Below are 19,064 nucleotides of genomic sequence, written 5' to 3'. Positions count from 1 at the left end.
TACCCATGGGGAAGGTGATTTTTAGTGTGTTAAGGTGTATATCTCAGACTTTCTCCTCAGAGCATATTCTGTGGTATCTCTGCATCTGGCTGTAGATAACAGATGTCTTCGTGTTTTTGGGGTGGTTGTTGGATCTGTAAAGGTAAGTGTGATAATCCGTGAGTTTCTTATATATAGCTGTCTGTAGGGTTCCATTGTTGAAGCTGATTGTGGTGTCCAGAAAGTTGATGCTAGTGTGGGAGTGTTCCAGAGAGAGTTTAATGGATGGGTGGAAGTTGTTGAAGTTGTAGTGGTAAGCTATAAAGGAGTTTAAGTTATTTGCCCAGCATCAACCTTTCACTGAGTCACAGATCCACATTCTATTTAAGTTTGGATGGAATGTCTCCTGTAAAGATCTTGTAAGACAATTGCTGATGTCAGTAATTCTGGGACAGGATCTTCTGTGACCGTATCAACATACTCATATTTTTCAGAGCAATATCTCTTGTACTCCACTCAATGTGGCTTATATCATTTCAAAGTGACCTTTCTAAGCATTTTTCCATGCGTTCAAGAGAAACTATGGCCTCCCTTTCCTTCTAGTTACTTGAAAGTAGATCTAACCAAAATACTATAATATTTCATATTAAATATGTTGTATTTCTTTTGTTTTCAAGGGGTTTTTTGGGGAGAAGGGCTGAGGAGGAAGGGAGAAAATGTCAGGTTTTCTATTTTCAAAACTTCCATGAAATTAGAACCACTTTAATAGATTTTTAAATTGTTAACCAAAATATTGCAGAACATTATTGGATGAATTCAACAAACTGAAAACACTCATGAAAAGTCTCCTCCTCTTGCAGGTTTTCCAAATGTCATGTGTATTTTTATGGAAAGGTGTTCCAAGTTTTCATTTCCTAAAAGAAATATTCAGTCATCCGCAATCTCACAATAGCCTCAAAAAATCCAAAGTTTTAAAAGAATTGAGGGGGGAGATTCCATGGATTTCTGTGGTGTTCTGGATGTTTCAAACTAGTTTATCCCAACTCTACATGAAAGATTGGTTTTAACTTCCTGATACAAGTTATTTTGCTACCTTAGAAATATGTTAGCTAAGTCATGAAGATGAACTATGAAATAGTCAGAATTAAGCACTTTTATGGCACATAAAAGTTATTGCCTATGATGTATTCAAGAGAGTGAGGCTGCTAATATTTTTTTCAATAAATGAAAAAAATATTTCCCTGTGTATTATATATATAGAGAGAGATTAGATTTAGACTTCAATTTTTTTACTATTTTCTCTAAACACACTATTGTGGTTGTGTTCTCATGGACCTTTAATGCTGCCTTTGGGAAGATGTACAGAAGAGATCTCAAACAGAGCTCAACAACATTTTCCATATGAAGTGAACTGTACATTTAATTCCCCTATGCTCCTCATTTTTAATAATTGCATGCACATTATTCACCAAATGCAAGAGGACCATCCTCCATTATGCCTGCATAATCAAGGGTTAATTTTAATCGTCATGGATTTGTCAATATTATTCAAGAAAAGCAGGTAACTGAAAAACATCAATTTGCCCCTTTTTGCCATATATCTTTTGTCTCACTGCTAAAGTCACATTAGCAATGGGGTTATAACTTCTTGTTCCTCTGAATTCAACTCCTTGATGGTCATGTAATAAATGCTCTAGATTTTACTGCAAACATACCTACAGTAATGACCACAAAGATATTTATAGCTGCTACCAGGGTCCTAAACACATGAAAGTTTCAAGTCCCAGCAGGCTAGCTTTGAAAGCACTGAAAGAAAGAACAGCAAAGTTGGAAGTTCTCTGCTGAGATGAAAACCTAGAAGTTCATTTACCACCCAAGATTTTCCATAAAACCTTCCACTCATAGCAGGAGAATTCACATTTAGGTTTAAATGCATCTGACGAAGTGGGTATTCACCCACGAAAGCTTATGCTCCAATATGTCTGTTAGTCTAGAAGGTGCCACAGGACTCTTTGCCGCATTTAGGTTTAAATGTTTCAATAACCATAACACAAGGGATTTATTATGTTTGTTTATTTCTGAATGAACCTGGGTACTGCCATTCTATCCCTATCAAAAGTGGTGGGTTTTCTATCTCTTTTTTTTTTAATTCAGATTGGGTATAAAAAGATACCATACTTCATGAAGGGAAACTGTATTCAAATATTGTTAATTAAATGGGTGAATGAATGTCAGAGTTAATGTATAGATACATAAAAAGAATCATATTTTGCAGCTATTACAAGGCTCCTTAAAGAGCACACTTTTTCTGTATTAAATCTATGGTAATTGAAAGCTATATAATCAAAAACACCTTGTAAGCTTGGCAGACATATAGTACCGAATGTTTAAAATAAAATGTCTGAATGGAAAGTTCAGTTTTGTTTTGTTGGTTTTTTTCCTCCCGGGTCATTGTGGTAAGGGAAATATTTTTATCTGGGCCTCAGGAAATGGTGGTCTGGCTAATGATCACAGCAGTGCTGAGGGTTCTGTGAACAATATTTGCACATTGGCAACTGGTGCCATCACTGACCTCTGCCTCACAACTCCCTTTACAAGGTCTGCTCAGCAATGATAGCTGTGGTCCCTACAGAAGTATCCAGTGAGGTACCAGTGTGGAGGACAGGAACCCAAAATAGGACTTCAGTTTAGAGCAGGGTGAGTCGCAATGTGTGGATAAAATTTTGATGTGGATAGCCATGCACCCTGTTGCTGTGATATTTTAACACAAATTCAGCAAGAGGCCATTATACACCTCACCTTTTTATATAAACAGGCATATGTGCTAAGGAATGTGGAGACCTTGAATAGCGATGGATCTTGAATCCGGATCTCTGTGCTTTGCAGGTGAGTGCTCTGTCAAATAAGACACTCAAGCTCCAGCTGTCAGAGACTGGAACATGGGTGGTTGAGCCTAGTGGTTGCAGCTGATGTGGGTAGCCAGGAGTCAAAGTTGAAGGTCCGAACCAGGAAGCCAGGCAAGACAGGACCAGGTTTATCTCAGCAGTGGGTGAACGCTTTGAGCAGCCACTGAACTGCCGCTGCTGCTGGGTTTATGAGCCACTCTTCTGGCTCTTCCACCCAATCAGATGGTGTAGCCAACCAGGAAGCATACTACAGGTCAGCTGTGTTGTTAGATTGTCCAGAGACTGGCTCTGCTGCAGGCCCTGATTCCTGACAGAGGCCCAGAAATGAACTCCAGCGTTTCTCTGTTTGTGGGAACACAAATTTAAGCTGGCAACTGCTATCCAATAATTTTTAAAGTAGACCACTTAAGTGGATTATTCACATAAAATGCCATTATGTAACATATTACAAATATAACATATGTTCTATTAACTAGAAAATGAGGTTTGACTACCTCAAATTCTGGATTAGTTTTGGATTTTTCTGCTCCAAACTGTATGCATTGCTGGGTCATCTGATTCCTGTCCCATAATGTCACAGAAGTCAGCATGAATTCGATACCTGGGAAGCTACTGGAGCAATGTATAAAACATTCATTTTGCAAATACCTGCAGGATGAAGCGGTGATCACTAGCAGCCAGCCTGGATTTACCAAGAACAAATCATGTCAAACCAGCTCGATTTTCTTCTTTGACAGGGTAACTGTTTTGGTGGCTAGGGGGAATGTGGTAGACCTAGTGTACCTGGACTTCAGCAAGGCTTTTGACACAGTCCCACATGACATTCTAATAAGTAAGCTGGAGAAATGCAGGCTTGGCAGAACTACCATTAGGTGGATACATAATTGGTTAAACAACGGCAAACAAAGAGTAACTATTCATGGAAGGATGTCAGATTGGAGGGAGGTCTCAAGTGGGGTTTCACAAGGATCTGTTCTGGGTCCGGTGTTGTTTAACATCTTTATTAATGATCTGGATCTAGGAATAAAGAGTATATTGATCAAATTTGCAGATGACACAAAGCTGGGGGTGGAGGAGGCGTTGCTAACACTTTGGAGGATAGAGCTAAAATTCAGAGGGATCTTGATAAATTGGAGAACTGAGCGATAGATGACAAAATGAAATTCAACAAAGACCAATGTAAGGTGCTACACTTAGGGAAGAAAAACCAAATTCATAAATAAATAATGGGGGGGATAGCTGGCTTGGCAACAGCACTGCAGAGAAGGATCTGGGATTTGTGGTGCATCACAACCTCAACATGAGTCAACAATGTGATGTTGTTCCAAAAAAACACATGCAATTTTAAGCTGCATTAACAGAGGCATTGTATGCAAGTCACAGAAGATGATAGTACCACTCTACTTGGCACTGGTTAGGCCTCAGCTGTGTCCAATTTTGGTCACCAATATATAGAAAGGATGTGGAGAAACTGGAAAGGATCCAGAGGCGAGCAACAAAGATGATCAAAGGTATGGAATGCAAGCCATATGAGTAAAGACTGAAGGAACTGGGTATGTTTAGTTTGGAAAAGATGAGATTGAGGGGGGACACAATAGCGGTCTTCAAATACTTGAAAGGCTGCCATAAAAAAGATGGAGAAAAGTTGTTCTCTTTTTCCACAGAGGGCAGGACAAAAGGCAATGAGTTCAAACTACAGCATAGCAGATTTAGATTAAATCTCAGGAAAAACTTCCTAACTGTAAGAACAGTAGGATAATGGTCACAGACTGTCTAGGGAAGTTGTGTAAGCTCCTTCACTGGGGGGTTTCAAAAGGAAGCTGGATAGCCATCTATCTTGGATGGCTTAAACACAATAAATCCTGCATTTTGGCAGGGGTTAGACTAAATGATCCTTGTGATCCCTTCTAACTCTAGGATTCTGAGTACTGAAAATGGAACTTTCATTGTAGCACTCTAGTATATGTAGAGCTAGTGAGACTGGAATGGCTGGAGGAAGATTGGGAGTTAGAGGATAGAGTTTGGTGAGTAGGAGTTAGAGGGTGAAGATTGGCAGTTGGACTGGTAGGGTCTGGGGACACTGAGAATTGGAGGGGAAGATTGGGACTGGCTGAACAAAGAGGCTGGGAGCTGGGACTTGGATTCAGTGTGGGAAACAGGGCTGGGGGGCACTAGGAGCCAGTTGTCTGGGAGGGAAACACTGACATTAGCTGAGGACCTGGAAGTGGGGGAAGAGATTGGAATTGGCTGGACAAGGAGACGAGATCTGGGAATCAGTGGGAGAGGGAAGGGGGAGAGGACAGACAGATCTGACAAGTAGCTGAAGTGGGGGAAGAACTGGGACCGGCTGGTCAAAAAGAGTGGGACAAGGAGCCAGAGTGGGTGTGGGGAGAGGCTGAGCTTGGATGAAGAGCCAAAGGGATTGACTCTGGGGCTGGGTGCCAGTGGGGTGGGAGTTGGGTGTGGGGGAAGGAAGCAACAGATCAGATAAGGAGCTGGGAGGAGGGAACTGGGACTGACTGGGTGAAGAGATTGGATGTGGGGAAGGGGAGAAACTGTGAGTTGAGGGAGAGAATGGGACTCTGACAGCAAACCTGAAGGGGAAGACTAGGACTGGCGGAGTAAGGAGATTGGGACTCTGATGAAAGCCTAAGGAATGCAGAGTGGGACTGTGTAGACAAGTAGAATGAGACTGGGATGGGGAGTCAGGATGGGGAAAAGACAGGACTGCGACAAAAATAATGAGGAGTCCTTGTGACTAAGAAATGTATTTGGGACTTTTTACATGAAGTTGACAGATTTCCACTTCTTAGTCTCTAAGGTGCCACAAGGACTCCTCATTATTTTTGCTGTTACAGACAAACACGGCTACCACTCTGAGGACTGGGACAGGAACTGGATGGAGTGCACGGGGGAAACAAGCAGAAGAGTCCATATTCACTACAGAACATGCCCTTCAGAGCCTGGAATGGTATCCAAGATTGCTAAGTCTCACCGCCCCTCTGCTGTCAACAAGTATCTATGAAATCCACTAGCAAAGTGTGTCACATCCTCCTCTAGTGCTGGTCCATATAGCAGAAGCTGTGTTTGAATTTACTAATGAACAATATAACAACATAAACTCCACTCCAGACTTAGCAGCTTCTAGAGTCCCTAACTCTGTGTTGTTCAGCTCACTTCCTTGGTCCTCTCTGCCTCACCTTGCAACATTTGTCCAGGTTCATGTTTAGCTTGTTTAATGCAATGCCTTTCGTGTTCTCCAGTACTCCTTTGAAAACAAAGAAATACATGTGTCTCCAACTTTGTGGGTGTTTGTTTCACCTTTCAAAGTTTGTGAATTACTAACAAGTCAGATCTTTCAATTCATGATCAGTGCAGCAGAAATGGGGAGTTAGTTACCTTTCTCCAGAAACAGTGATAATCTAGCTTTTGTCCACTGAGTTTAACCTGTACATTTATAGTTCCCATCATGGTTGCTGATTCCACTGAAAATGTCTACAGTACAACTTTGGCAGACTATAGAAGATGGATGTGTTAGCTAGGTCGGGTTGAAAATTCTCTGTGGAAACTTTTTCAATGGAAAATTTGAGGGGGTTTACAAAACCTTTTTTTTTTTAAAGAAAAGTGTCCACTTTCTGTGGAAATTTTTGATTCTTTGTTTTTTCATCAAACAATTTACTCTTTTCAGTCCCAAATAAAATTATTTTATTTGGAAATGCTTCGGCAGAGCCTCATGGGAGTTGTGATTTGGGTGCCTTATGCTCCCATTCTCCTTTATAGGTTGGGCTCCTCAATAGGACTTTATGCACCATATGGCTTGCCAAGAAGGAAGACCATGGTACATCATGGAAGATATAGTCCAGCCAGAGTCTCTGGCCTATCGAGGAGAATGGAGGCATGAAGCACCCAAACTACATCTCTTATGACGCACCACATTGGCATTTCCAAATAGAAATGTTTTAATTTTGACTGAAATATTTCGATTTCCGATTTTTTGCCACAATGTAAAAATTTTCCACAGAAAACAGTTTTCTGACAAACTCTAGTGTTAGCTATAATACACTGTATCTGATAGAAATGATGCTGTACCTCCTGTATCTATTTCCATCAGTAATGGTTGTCCTTTCAATAATGGAATCACAGAGGATCTGTGCAAAAATCACTCATAGTGAGGATATGCAAGAATACATAGAATCCAAGAATCAGTAGAACTAATACTGAGGATATAGACTCATAGGACTGGAAGGGACCTCGAGAGGTAATTTAGTCCAGTCCCCTGCACTCATGGCAGGACTAGGTATTATCTAGACCATCCCCGATAGGTGTTTGTCTAACCTGCTCTTAAAAATCTCCAATGACGGAGATTCCACAACCTCCCTTGCCAATTTATTCCAGTGCTTAACCACCCTGACAGTTAAGAAGCTTTTCCTAATGTCCAACCTAGACCTCCCTTGCTGCAATTTAAGCCCATTGCTTCTTGTCCTGTCCTCAGAGGTTTAGAAAAACAATTTTTCTCCCTCCTCCTTGTAGCAACCTTTTATGTACTTGAAAACTGTTATTATGTCCCCTCTCACTCTTCTCTTTTCTAGACTGAACAAACCCAATTTTTTCAATCTTCCCTCATAGGTCATGTTTTCTAGACCGTCAGTCATTTTTTGTTGCTCTTCTCTGGACTTTCTCCAATTTGTCCACATCCTTCCTGAAATGTGGCAACCAGAACTGGACACAATACTACAGTTGAGGACAAATCAGTGCGGAGTAGACTGGAAGAATTACTTCACGTGTCTTGCTTACAACATTCCTGTTAATATATCCCAGAATGTTGTTCATTTTTTTTGTAACAGCATTACACTGTTGACTCATCTTTAGCTTCTGGTCCACTATGACCCCCAGATCCCTTTGCACGGAACTCCTTCTAAGGCAGTCATTTCCCATTTTGTATGTGTGCAACTTATTGTTCCTGCCTAAGTGGAGTACTTTGCATTTGTCCTTATTTACATCAGACCATTTCTCCAGTTTGTCCAGATCATTTTGAATTATAATCCTATGTTCCAAAGCACTTGCAACCCCTCTCAGCTTGGTATTGTCCACAAACTTTATAAGTGTACTCTCTATACCAGGTGGGCAACCTGCAGCCCATCAGGGTAATCTGATTGTGGGCCATGAGACATTTTCCTGACATTGACCATGCACAGCCCCCTGCAGCTCCCAGTGGCTGCGGTTCGCCGTTCCCAGCCGATGGAAACTGCGGAAATCGGTGGGCCGCAGGGACGTGTTGGCCACCACTTCCCGCATCAAAAGCTTTACTTAAGTCACGGTATACCACGTCTACCACTTCCCCTCTATTCACAAGGTCATGTCGTCTTCTGAGTTATTCTGTCAGTCCATCTTGATCCTGTTACTGGGTATTTTATCCCTTTTTTTAATGCCGTGTTTCATTAGTTTTCCCAGTCTTTCCTGCAGCCACTTTTTTTTCCTACCTGCAGGTATGCTCAATGTGCCTGTTCCTTTCTTTTTTCTTTTACCACAATGTCAGCATACCAGCTTTTTACACCAATACCTCTCTTCTGAATGACCCAGCTAGCCACAAAGGTAAGATTCCTGGGTACATGATACTTACTTGAAAATTCTGCTGTTAGCTTGTGGACTTTTGAAAAGACATTCAGCTCTCAACTGCAAAGTTCGTAACCAAATTTGATTTCCATTGTCATCTGGTATATGAAAGGAGACTCAGACAAAAGGTTCATCTGTATTTCTCATTGCATATACAACAGACCTGCATGTCAACAAGAGTGTCATTTAACATAGCATCAAATTTACAATGTTCAGTGAGCCTTTTGAAGTCTGCCACAAATTATGAAACCATTTTCTTGTCTTCTTGGGTTTTTCTTATGAAACTGGAATTTCTCAGCAACCACTAAGGCTAGGGAGCAAAATGTGTCTGAACACAGCAAGTATAAAACAGCAAATATAGACATAATGAGAATAGGAATGAATTCCCAGGTAAACCTTTTCATGGTTTCCCCTGCCCCAATCCTTAAGGTCGTTTCCCAGGATACTGGTTCTGCAGTTTTATGTCCCTGGAGAGTTAGTGAAGCAGTGGGTCTGGTTCCATGAGTGGTGGTGGTTGTCGTTTTTCTTAAGAGAACCAATTTAAACTGGTTACCTTAGAGGAGTCTTGAAGGAAGACAAGTAGCAGTATACCTCCTGCCTCCTCCCAAGTGAATCTCACTAGGTTCTGGGGTGGGGGAGGAGAATCATCTGGCAGAGGAGGATGTAAATTGCTCTTCCTTGCGCCAGGAATATGGCTGGCCTTAAATCTCAGGGGGCAGATTATCCCACATGTGCCTGCTGCGGGGTTTCTTGCACCTTCCTCTGAAGCATTTGGCACTGGCCACTGTCAGAGACTGGACTAAATCCAGTATAGCAATTCCTATATTCTTGTCATTTTTTAAAAAAATAGATTGTTCTCAGATTTGTGTTTTGGGATTATTTTGGTTTTTGTTTTGGTTTTCCCTCTTCAAAAAGGAGACATTGACCTCTTTGCACATCGTCAGTATCATTAATGGGCCATCTGAGGCCTGATCTATACTAATTCGGTAGTGGTATGACTATGGAACATGCTGGTATGAGTATTTTTCCCTGACATATTTATACTGGTACAACACGTTGTGTGAACATAGTCATACTAGTATAAAATAGCCTTATACCATACTGGAATAAGCTGTACCAGTATATGCACCTTTTCACCAGTATAACCGTGTCCATGCGAGGGGGTTGTACCTCTTTAACTGCATTGCTGTCATTAAATAGTGGTATAGTTAAAGCAATACAACTTTTATGTGTAGACAAGACCTGTGAGAAACTTCAACTGACTGAAGTGTTCTGCTCTGTAAATCGTCAGCTGGTAAGCTTTTCAGATGTCTGAACATGTGTGCGTATTTCAGACACCTTTACAACATACTCTGACAGGGTATATAAACCCCACACTAGAACTGATTGAGTGGTTGAGGAGCAACTCTGGGCCCAGGGGACCCTGCCCAGCTGCCCCTGAAGAGCCTGCGCCAGCTGGAGGTGGGACTTAAATTGGAGCCAGACAGCTCAAAGTGGGCTGACAAGGCAGGGAGAAGGTCCTGCCCTGAGAGCTCCTGATGAATGGCACTTATTGCAGATACCTTCTCCTGGACAGGAAGAGCCCTTCAGAGGGGCTGAAGGTTCAACTTGTACCTTTGTGCTGACTAATTTGCCACAGATTGCAAGACTCTGACAAGAGAATGGGTGGTAGCAAATGGCCCAGGGAGGCAGCCTTAAGACATTCCTGGGTGCTGGAGTTTGATAACACTTACAAGGCCCTGGGCTAGAGGCCGATAGAGTGGGAGGGCTGAGGCTCCCCTACCAAGCCCCACCTCATTAAGAAGGACATGAATACCCTCACCTTCTAGACTCTCACCCTGGAGAGAAGGAAGGAAAGGATAAATAAATTCTGAAGTCTTGCCTGGGATCGGGCACTTGTGGGGGTCAATGGCTGAACCCCATATCTTCCCAGGAACCCCATCACATTGGAGAGAGATAGGACTGTGTGTTAACCAGACCAAAGAGTGGAGTCAATCCCAATGGAAGACAGACTGACACCAGGCATGGAAGTGGTCCAGGGGGAAGAGCAGAGATGCAGCGACCAGAGGCCTAATGCCTAACCATTAGCAGATACTGTCCATCATACGTATCTTTTGCACATATATTGACGGCATACATAGAAAGAGAAGTATGGACTGGAATAGTTAGTCTGTCTTAATTAATTCTGGATGTATAGCTTACGTTGTAGAAACATATTCTGCCATCAGTTTTACTGTATTGTTGGTCTAATTCAATAGCTAGAGTATGTCAAAGTATCCTTGGAACAGTCAGTGAAAGTGTACTTTTTTTACCTATTTGCTTCAAAATCAGGTTCCATCCTATTCCATGATATCTCCAATCCAATCAAAATTCATTGAATTGTAGATATCAATAACACAGTAAAGTACAAATGCAATCTCAAAATACACACACCATTTTTTAACATAAGATTTGTAACATACTTATTACAATAGGTGATTGTATTAACTGAAAGAAATGCTATATATAATAAAAATAGTATATGCATTAGGAGAACCAAACCTCAACTTTTCCCTGTTTTAATCAGGGTAATATAATAGCTATAAATGTATGTAGTTTTTAACCAAATAAAACAATAACTATGTCAGGTTATTACGTACCAAGTTTCTCCTTAAAAAGCCCGCACACTGCAGTCCAGTACTACTTAAGGGGGTAAATGAGAAGCACTTATTTCTTCACATTAGTCAATGTGTCAGAAGCTTTTTATCTTAAGGATGTTAAATGGTAAGAACAGTGTATTTCAACTTCAGAATTGTCATACGTCAAAGATTTTGGAGGACTTCTTTTTTAAATTGGCAGTTGTCATTTAATATATAGTATGATCCAAAGCATATTATTTCTTAATGTTACCAGGGAGATTTCATTGGCTTGTGTGACATTTCCAGGCTTTGATATAATTGGCTAACAGCTTTCTTAACCTAATATCTTTTAATAAATAGTGTATCTTGTGGCTTGGGGTATCTCATCTTCTGTTTTCACTTTTCTTTGTTGTCCAAAAATGTTACAATAATAATAAAAAGTGACATTATTTTAAAACATAAGAAGCACCAAAATTATTTTCTGTGTGACCTTTACAGGTACCAGAACAAGCAGCTTCTGTTAGCAAAATAGTTCAAGCTTTTTATTACAAAGGATTTTTGGCATTATTCCATACAGAATTATATATATATATATATATCTTGACTGTCAGGATAAGTTATTAAGCCCTCTCTCTTTTATGCTGGGCTAACATTTCACCAAAAATAAAATTCTGATATATTTTAAGATGGAGGAGGAAGTTGACTGTGAGAGACAGGAATATTTTATTTATTACTCTCAGTGAATGAACTAATGTAGTTTTATGTCTTTGACTGCACTGTATTGAAGCAAATAAGGTAGGTTTACCTAAGAATTCAGGAGATTTTTGGTGACCTTCGTCTACCGACTGTACATTTACACAGTCAAAGTTTCATACTTTACAACAGTCTGTTGTGTTATTAGAAGATCAATTTGCCTTTATCTGAAAAAAGATTACAGGTAAAATATATTATTAAAGCTAAACATATATTTTAATTTTTTTAAATAATTATGTATTGCCCTCAGTTATCTGATTTTCCAGGTAAAGGCTTAAAACTCAGTTTTTAGTCACATTCTATATCTTTGATTTTCAGTTTTACAGGTAACCACAGAACTCAGAGGCAGATGTGCTTGTGAATTCAAAGACCTATCTGGTGTGGATCCTTTAACTGCTGTTGTCATTGCTCTGGTTCTTCAGCCCAGGTAAGGATGATCTACGTCTTGCTTTCTGCTCACGTGACAAAAATATGACATTGTTGTCATTGATTCTTAAGAAAACTGTTTGAGTCAAATTACAATAGAGACAAAAGTTAGAACAAAGCCCTCTTTCTTGTTGAAACAGTTTGCTGTTTTACTGTCTTTTGCTCAGTTGGTAGTACTATAGATAGCCAAGAAAAGAGGATGAAATATATTATGGGTGCATAAAAGAAAAATACATTAAAAAGTAAGATGGTTTTAGGAAAATAATGAGAAACATTTCATTATGTACTGCATTAACACTGAAATACATAATTCTTCTTAAAATTCCTTATGTAAAATGAACTGTGTTGCATGCCACAGCATTAAACAGCATGTGAATTAAATATCTTCCTGCTTCAAAGATACATGGCTTCAAACCTGAAAATTATACTATATGCAAATGATCATAAAGAACGGACTTTACTGACCATTTCTTTGTGTTTGGGGGATATATTTCTGTATGGCATAATATTTCCACTTGCATTGGTTTCCTGGCATGAAAATGTTTATTGCGCTCATTAGCTAAGAGGATGTCGGCACTGGTCCAATGAACACAGATCTGCCTTCTGATTTCAGCCATTAAATTGCAATGGGATTCACAGGCTTAACATTGTGGGTGTGAGAATAATAAAATGGAACTCCATCTTTAGCCCAGTTACCATGGATGCAGTTAAAGGTCATAGTGGCAGCTGCTAACTAGTTGCCTTTTTAGCTGTATTTCCCCTCCTGCTATGTGTTTTCATGTACCTTAGTTTCTGTAGATTTGCCACAGCGTAATTCCACTTACTTACTTGGCACATGGGTGCCTTCTTCAAGACAGTGGGTTTCTTCCTATGAATATGGTTCCTGTGGGCATCCCTTTATTTAATTATTTGCGTTTTTACAGGAAATGAATGTAAGATCTTTAGACAAAATACAAATGCAGTTCCCTCAGCATTCTGAATTCCTTTCATGTTCTGCACACTGCTCCACAGTCCCAACAAAAAAAAATGTGTATAGTAAATTCCCATCTCCGTTTAAATGCGTAATGGGTTCAGTCACTGATGCATCGCAGTGTGGAACATCATCTACTACTTCTTCATTCGGCCCAAAGTCCTAGGAGTTAATTCCCTGTACTGCATGAAGTGTCAGAGTAATTACCACTGATCAACCCTATTTCTCAGCATCCTGCCCAGCTTTGAGAGGCATCCTGTTTATTGATGCACCGCCACATCATCACAGTGCTTTCATTCAGGCGAGCTGCTTAATCGAAAGGGTTTGGACAATGTAGGATTTTCAAAGAGAAGAAGTAGAAAAAAAAAATTAAAAGTAGCCAAGCAAAATAAAATGAATGGTAAAGAAACCTGAAAGCTCTACAAAATATTTCCTTATGTCAACACTTCATTTCAATAGATTTTTAAACTCCTATTCATTTTCAAAAGAAGGTACTGTGAGCCTTTTCTTTGGTGACTCAACTACATGATCACAGTTTTTTAAACCATTTTAGGAGTGAATAGCTGGAAAACCCACTTGAGGGAAGTGTATTGTTTTTTGTTCTGTTTATATACTGGCTGTAACTGAGTCATCCTTTATGGGCCAGAATACAAAGCAACTTTTTTTTAAAATGTTTTGCTCCTCTGCTTTAAACATACATTTATGTAACTCATCATTTCATAAAAATAAATTAAGTATTATATGAGCCAAATGTTTCAGTTCCACATAAGAGTAGTTTCTGGTACTCTTTGGCAGGGTGCCACTTTATTCATTTTTATCTGAAACACAATCTGAAGCCTTTAATTTTAATATAGTTTGTGATTATAATGGTTATAAAGCGTACACTGTACTAATTCATCCTCATCCTCTCCTTCACTTCTGTGATGTTAGAGGGTGGCTCAAAGATGCATTGAATTCATATTAATTTAAAGAGCATCTAGCTTTGTGTATGTGTGTGTGTGTGTGTGTGTGTGAGAGAGAGAGAGAGAGAGAGAGAGAGAGAGAGAGAGAGAGATTTGGAGCAGCAGTCTTAGTCAGGATTTGGTGCTCATCTTGGTACTATTCTTAGAGCCCTATGGCATCCAGCCCATATAATTGTAAAGTACAAAGATAATTTTTTAGTTTAATCTGTAGTGCTTGGTGAAATGCGATAGACTGCCGCTCTGGAAAGGGAAACAAACAGGTAATGACAAATACAAATGTGAACGAATAAGGTCTGTTCGTTTGCTGAGATTTTTTAATGACATCACAGCCTGTGTGTTGTTTCCTCATTAAAAATAATAAGTTTCATAAGCTGTACAACTGTATTATTGAAAATACCAGAATCCTATCACTAAGACTATTACCGAGTCCTCAGTTTTACTATTACTTCCGCCATACTTTTAATCAAAGAATTTCTTCTTGTGCCTTGTTTACTGTTGATATTTTCTGGCTGATTGGATAGGAATGACATTTTGACAATTTACTGTAGCAGTAAGCACTGTACAAACAAAAGGTGCTGATGAAAACTGGGAACCCATTATTATGTAAATTATGGCTGACTAGCACAGATTCCATCTCCCAGTCACCATCATTGAGACCAGTTTTACTCAATGATAATAATTTTCATGATTGCAGACTTCAGAGAGATCAGAAATATGCTTTAGCTGTTGCATTTATCTACTGCTGGTACTTGACCCTTAATTAAATTCTGAAACTTTTTTATATAGTAAAGTAAAATACAGCTGACACTTCTATTCAAAGAGCATCAAGCACAAATCTACCAAATAAGATAAAGGTATTTCAGACTTACCTTGTTGTAATGATAGTAAACATGAAAACCACAACATCTTTTGAAAACAAGCTTAAAGTTTAAAATGCAAAAAATGTATACTGTCTAGCAATTTACACAGTGCTCTTCAATGTTGTCTTCGCTAAATGCTAGACCAGCTTTGCAGAAAAGTCTTGTACTTCATACTAAATGTACATGCACGTAAGGATCTTTATTTTGAATGAGGTTTGATTTCATAGGTGTTGTATTTCTTCAGATATCTATTGGTTTTGATCTAAGTACAGTAACATTAGAAAAAAAGAGGCTCGCTAATGTTTTTGGTAACTTCAAAAGTTATTACTTTATAAAACCTTGAACAATGTTGTTTTGTAGAATTTTTCTTTGATGTGGACCCAGCAGCAAAATGAGGACAGACACATTTATGGAATTAAGCAGCAGGCTGCAACTTTTATTAAAATTTAACACGGGAGAGGCACTATCCACCCAGCACACATACGCTCCTGTACCAGGCATTTAATTGGTTCCATTCCAGGGGATACAGGGCTTCTTACCATATAACCCATAACTCAGGGTAGGTTAGGGTGACCAGGTATCCTAATTTTATAGGGGCAGTCCCAATTTTGGGGGCTTTTTCTTATATAGGTACCTATTTCCCCCCAACCCCTGTCCTGATTTTTTACATTTGCTATCTGGTCACCCGAGGGTAGGTTCCCCTTAACCTACCCTCCAGAACTCAGCTTTCTCGGAGTCCTAGCACCCACCCCTCCACGAGGATGACCGAGGGTGCAGAAAGACAAGACCTGCCACAAGGTCTGACCTCAGCCCACGGGTGCCACAAGGTCTCACCTTATCCCATGAGCCCAAGGCCCATCACCAAAATCCCAGGTCTTTTCCCTCTGAGAACTATTTATTACGTCATTTCAACCTCACTGGAAATCAGCCACAAATTGTGACGAATAGAAAAACTCAACTCCAGTACCTCAGTTAGGCAGTACCGTTGAGGCAGGTAGGTGGCGTTTCTGGAAACAAAGTCCAAACGTTAAAAAGCTGCAGTACTCTATTGCTGTTAGCAGGTGCAAAAATAAAGGAAGAATGCACACACATTTTCAGTTCATTGGTTTAATGTATCCCTATTTTTAGAATATGTTCTTTAAATAAGCTTGGGGAATGGCAGAGGCCTGGAGCTTTGTTACTACATTTCCAATTTTTCAGATCAGTATTGCAACATTTTAATGTTTGTTTTAAGCTTCTAATCAATTGCCTCTTCTTCCCCCACTCCCAATACTCTGGCCTGTTATTTTTTTTTCTTTTTTTCTGATGTGGCAGTGGTCATTCCAACTAAGCAGTAACAATCAAACTTAAAAAGGGTGGAGGCATTATGAAAACTGAGATTTAATATTTCTTTAGATATAACACTTTGCTAAACTGTCAGTTCATAGAGCCAATGAGCTAAGAAAAGTAATTACTTAAGTGGATTTCATGAAGAGTAGAAAGATGATTGTGCCACATTAAATAACAATTGTATCCTTAATGATGTATTGGACTATAATACAAACATCCTTCTATGATTATATGCACTACAATATACCCTTTTAATTACTCCAGTGGCTTCCTGTTCCCCTGCTAAGATGCTATGCTTTCAAAGACTATGTAAACATTATGTGAGGTTGGGTTTTTTTCTTTGGTTTTGTTTTTTTCAACTACAATGAGTGCAGCTGCATGGTTATTGATAAATTGGCTATAAATTGCTGACAATTGTATATAAATATAATAATTATTATATCTACTTTTTTCTTATGAAACACATTTTACTTTAAAAAATAAATTACAACCTACCATAGCATTACCTTCCTTGGGCTTCTTTTGTAGCTAAAGCCTAGGCATGCAAGAAACAGAATGTAACTTCAGAGTATTAATGAGGAAGGTTTGGGACAACATGACTAATTTATTTTAAAAAGTTAACATTGGATAGATAATTTTGTAATATCTATCTATTTAATTGTTTCTTTTAAATACAGATGGAAACATTATACTCTGCTATATTGCTTTCAGTAAATTAGTATACTTGTTATGGTTTCTATAATTAATTGTTTGTGTGGAATATCTGACCAGTCATTAGACTGGATTTCCTAACAATCAGCCTCCTTATGTAGCTTATGTTTGGCCCTGGTTAGAACTTATATGCACAAACTGAAGCAAATGAATCCACCTGCATTAAAAAATTCTACTCAATATGTATAAAGGTTGCAGAATCACACCTAAATTCATTAAATGTCTGACTGCTGATTAGAGAGAGACTGCTGATTGGCAGCCACAGCTTCACCTAACTCTTAAATGGAAACTTTCAACATGGGAGGAAACTTTTTTCAAAAATAAAATTATGGAAAATCTAGTTGGCCAGTATTTTTCTATTCTCATTTCTCTTATAGAAGTCCTTCTTTAACACACAACGCTGCTTCTTCTGCTGCGTGGTAAAGTAGTGCAGTCATAATTCTATGTTTATGGCATCACAGTCTGTTATATAAGCAACCGTATAGTCCCAAATGTAGTATTTTAGGCCCCAGCTTGCCTTTTTTTCTGTTTACAGAACCCCATTTAAGTCATTGGGAGTTGTATGTAAAATTGATGGTAGATATTGTCCCAATTTGTTTTCACTGTAGGATGAATATAGGATAGGCCATGTAGGAGTGAATAGGATCTGGTTTTGAAACTTTTGATATATGGTGAGAAAAATTGTGCAAAACATATTAAAAGTGAAAGAGATTTATACTTAGGTCTAACATATTTGGTGGTTCTCAGCAGTATGAAAGTCTCCTTGTGAAAGATTAAGAAATCTAAACCAGTTAGTTTCACAGTTGACTGTTTGTGTTATCAAAGCTAGGAAGCAACCATGTCCACAAGTTAAAATAAAATCCATCATTATCTAACGTCATTATTATTAACTTACGAAAATCCATTCAGTAGCACACTCTCCTAAGATCAAGAATTCTTATTTGGTGTCCGTTTTGAGTTCTTTGCTTTGAATAACAAGGGAATACTATGGGCATCTTTATGAACTTCCCAGTCTAACTATAACTTAATTAACTAAGACTTTGAATATCCTAATAATCCTATGGAAGTTAGGCAGCCAACTGCCACTGAATTTTAATGGGATTTGAGCATCCAATTCCCTTGTTCTAGGAATTCCCTAGAATAAGATCTAAGTACAATAAGATCTCCTGTAGACTGTAAAATTGATGTTTTTCCCTTAAAGAGTATCCTTGTGTGTCTTACATTGTTCAGACTACCAAAATATTGCTACACTAGTAATTTGATTGCATTTTAATCATACACTTAATCAACTTTCCATTGTGTTTTTATTAATAAGAGCTATATTATCATTGAATCAACAAATTTATACTGTACAAGTGCCCATTACCACCTTAGTAAATTAAAAATGTCTGTTAGCCAGCTTCGTGGTGTCTGCTAGCCTACTGATGTTGAAAATATTTTTGAAGTGGTTCATTAACAGCACTTTAAGATAAAGTAACAAGCTATGTAAAAAAAACAAAAACCTCTTTTTTTTTACACTAAAATAATTGTTGTGAAAGGTTCTCTATAGATTTAAAATAAGATTATACCCTCTGGCATGAAGTTTATGGCATAGTTTGTTAGTGGGTGCTCAAAAACTTTAACAAAACTTTTAACCAGATCCTCCAGTGATACATATTGGCATAACTGTCTTACGCCAATAGATGATCTGGTCCGAAGTCTCCTAAGTGGCAAAGTTGCCAAGTGGCCATTTGTGACTGAGTTGAGTTGCCTGTAGTCAGTTGTTAGATGATTAAGTTGAAAGATGATTAAGTGGTTTGCCAGGATTCCAACTAAATACAGGCTTGAAAAAAGAAATGACCAGGAATAACTCATCCCTGTTCTCCATACTCCTATGACGTCTTGTTCCCAAGGATGCTCAAGCTGCTTAGCACTTCTCAGGCTCAAGCCCACTGTAA

At 38.9% G+C, this 19,064-nt stretch overlaps 1 protein-coding gene across 1 annotated transcript in view; it reads left to right on the top strand.

Moving 5' to 3' along the window:
- The window catches only part of LOC311530114 (uncharacterized protein), a 289,301-nt gene that overhangs the window by 37,108 nt on the left and 233,129 nt on the right, over positions 1-19,064 (top strand). The window contains exon 4 of the mRNA XM_084646494.1: positions 12,188-12,296. The gene's annotated coding sequence lies outside the window, so the exon portion shown is untranslated. The remainder of the gene's footprint in view (positions 1-12,187; positions 12,297-19,064) is intronic.

The sequence above is a fragment of the Lepidochelys olivacea genome, assembly GCF_965140295.1.
Source record: "Lepidochelys olivacea isolate rLepOli2 genome assembly, chromosome: 1".
Classification (NCBI taxonomy): Eukaryota; Metazoa; Chordata; order Testudines; family Cheloniidae; genus Lepidochelys; species Lepidochelys olivacea.
This window is presented reverse-complemented; position numbering and strand designations above follow the sequence as displayed.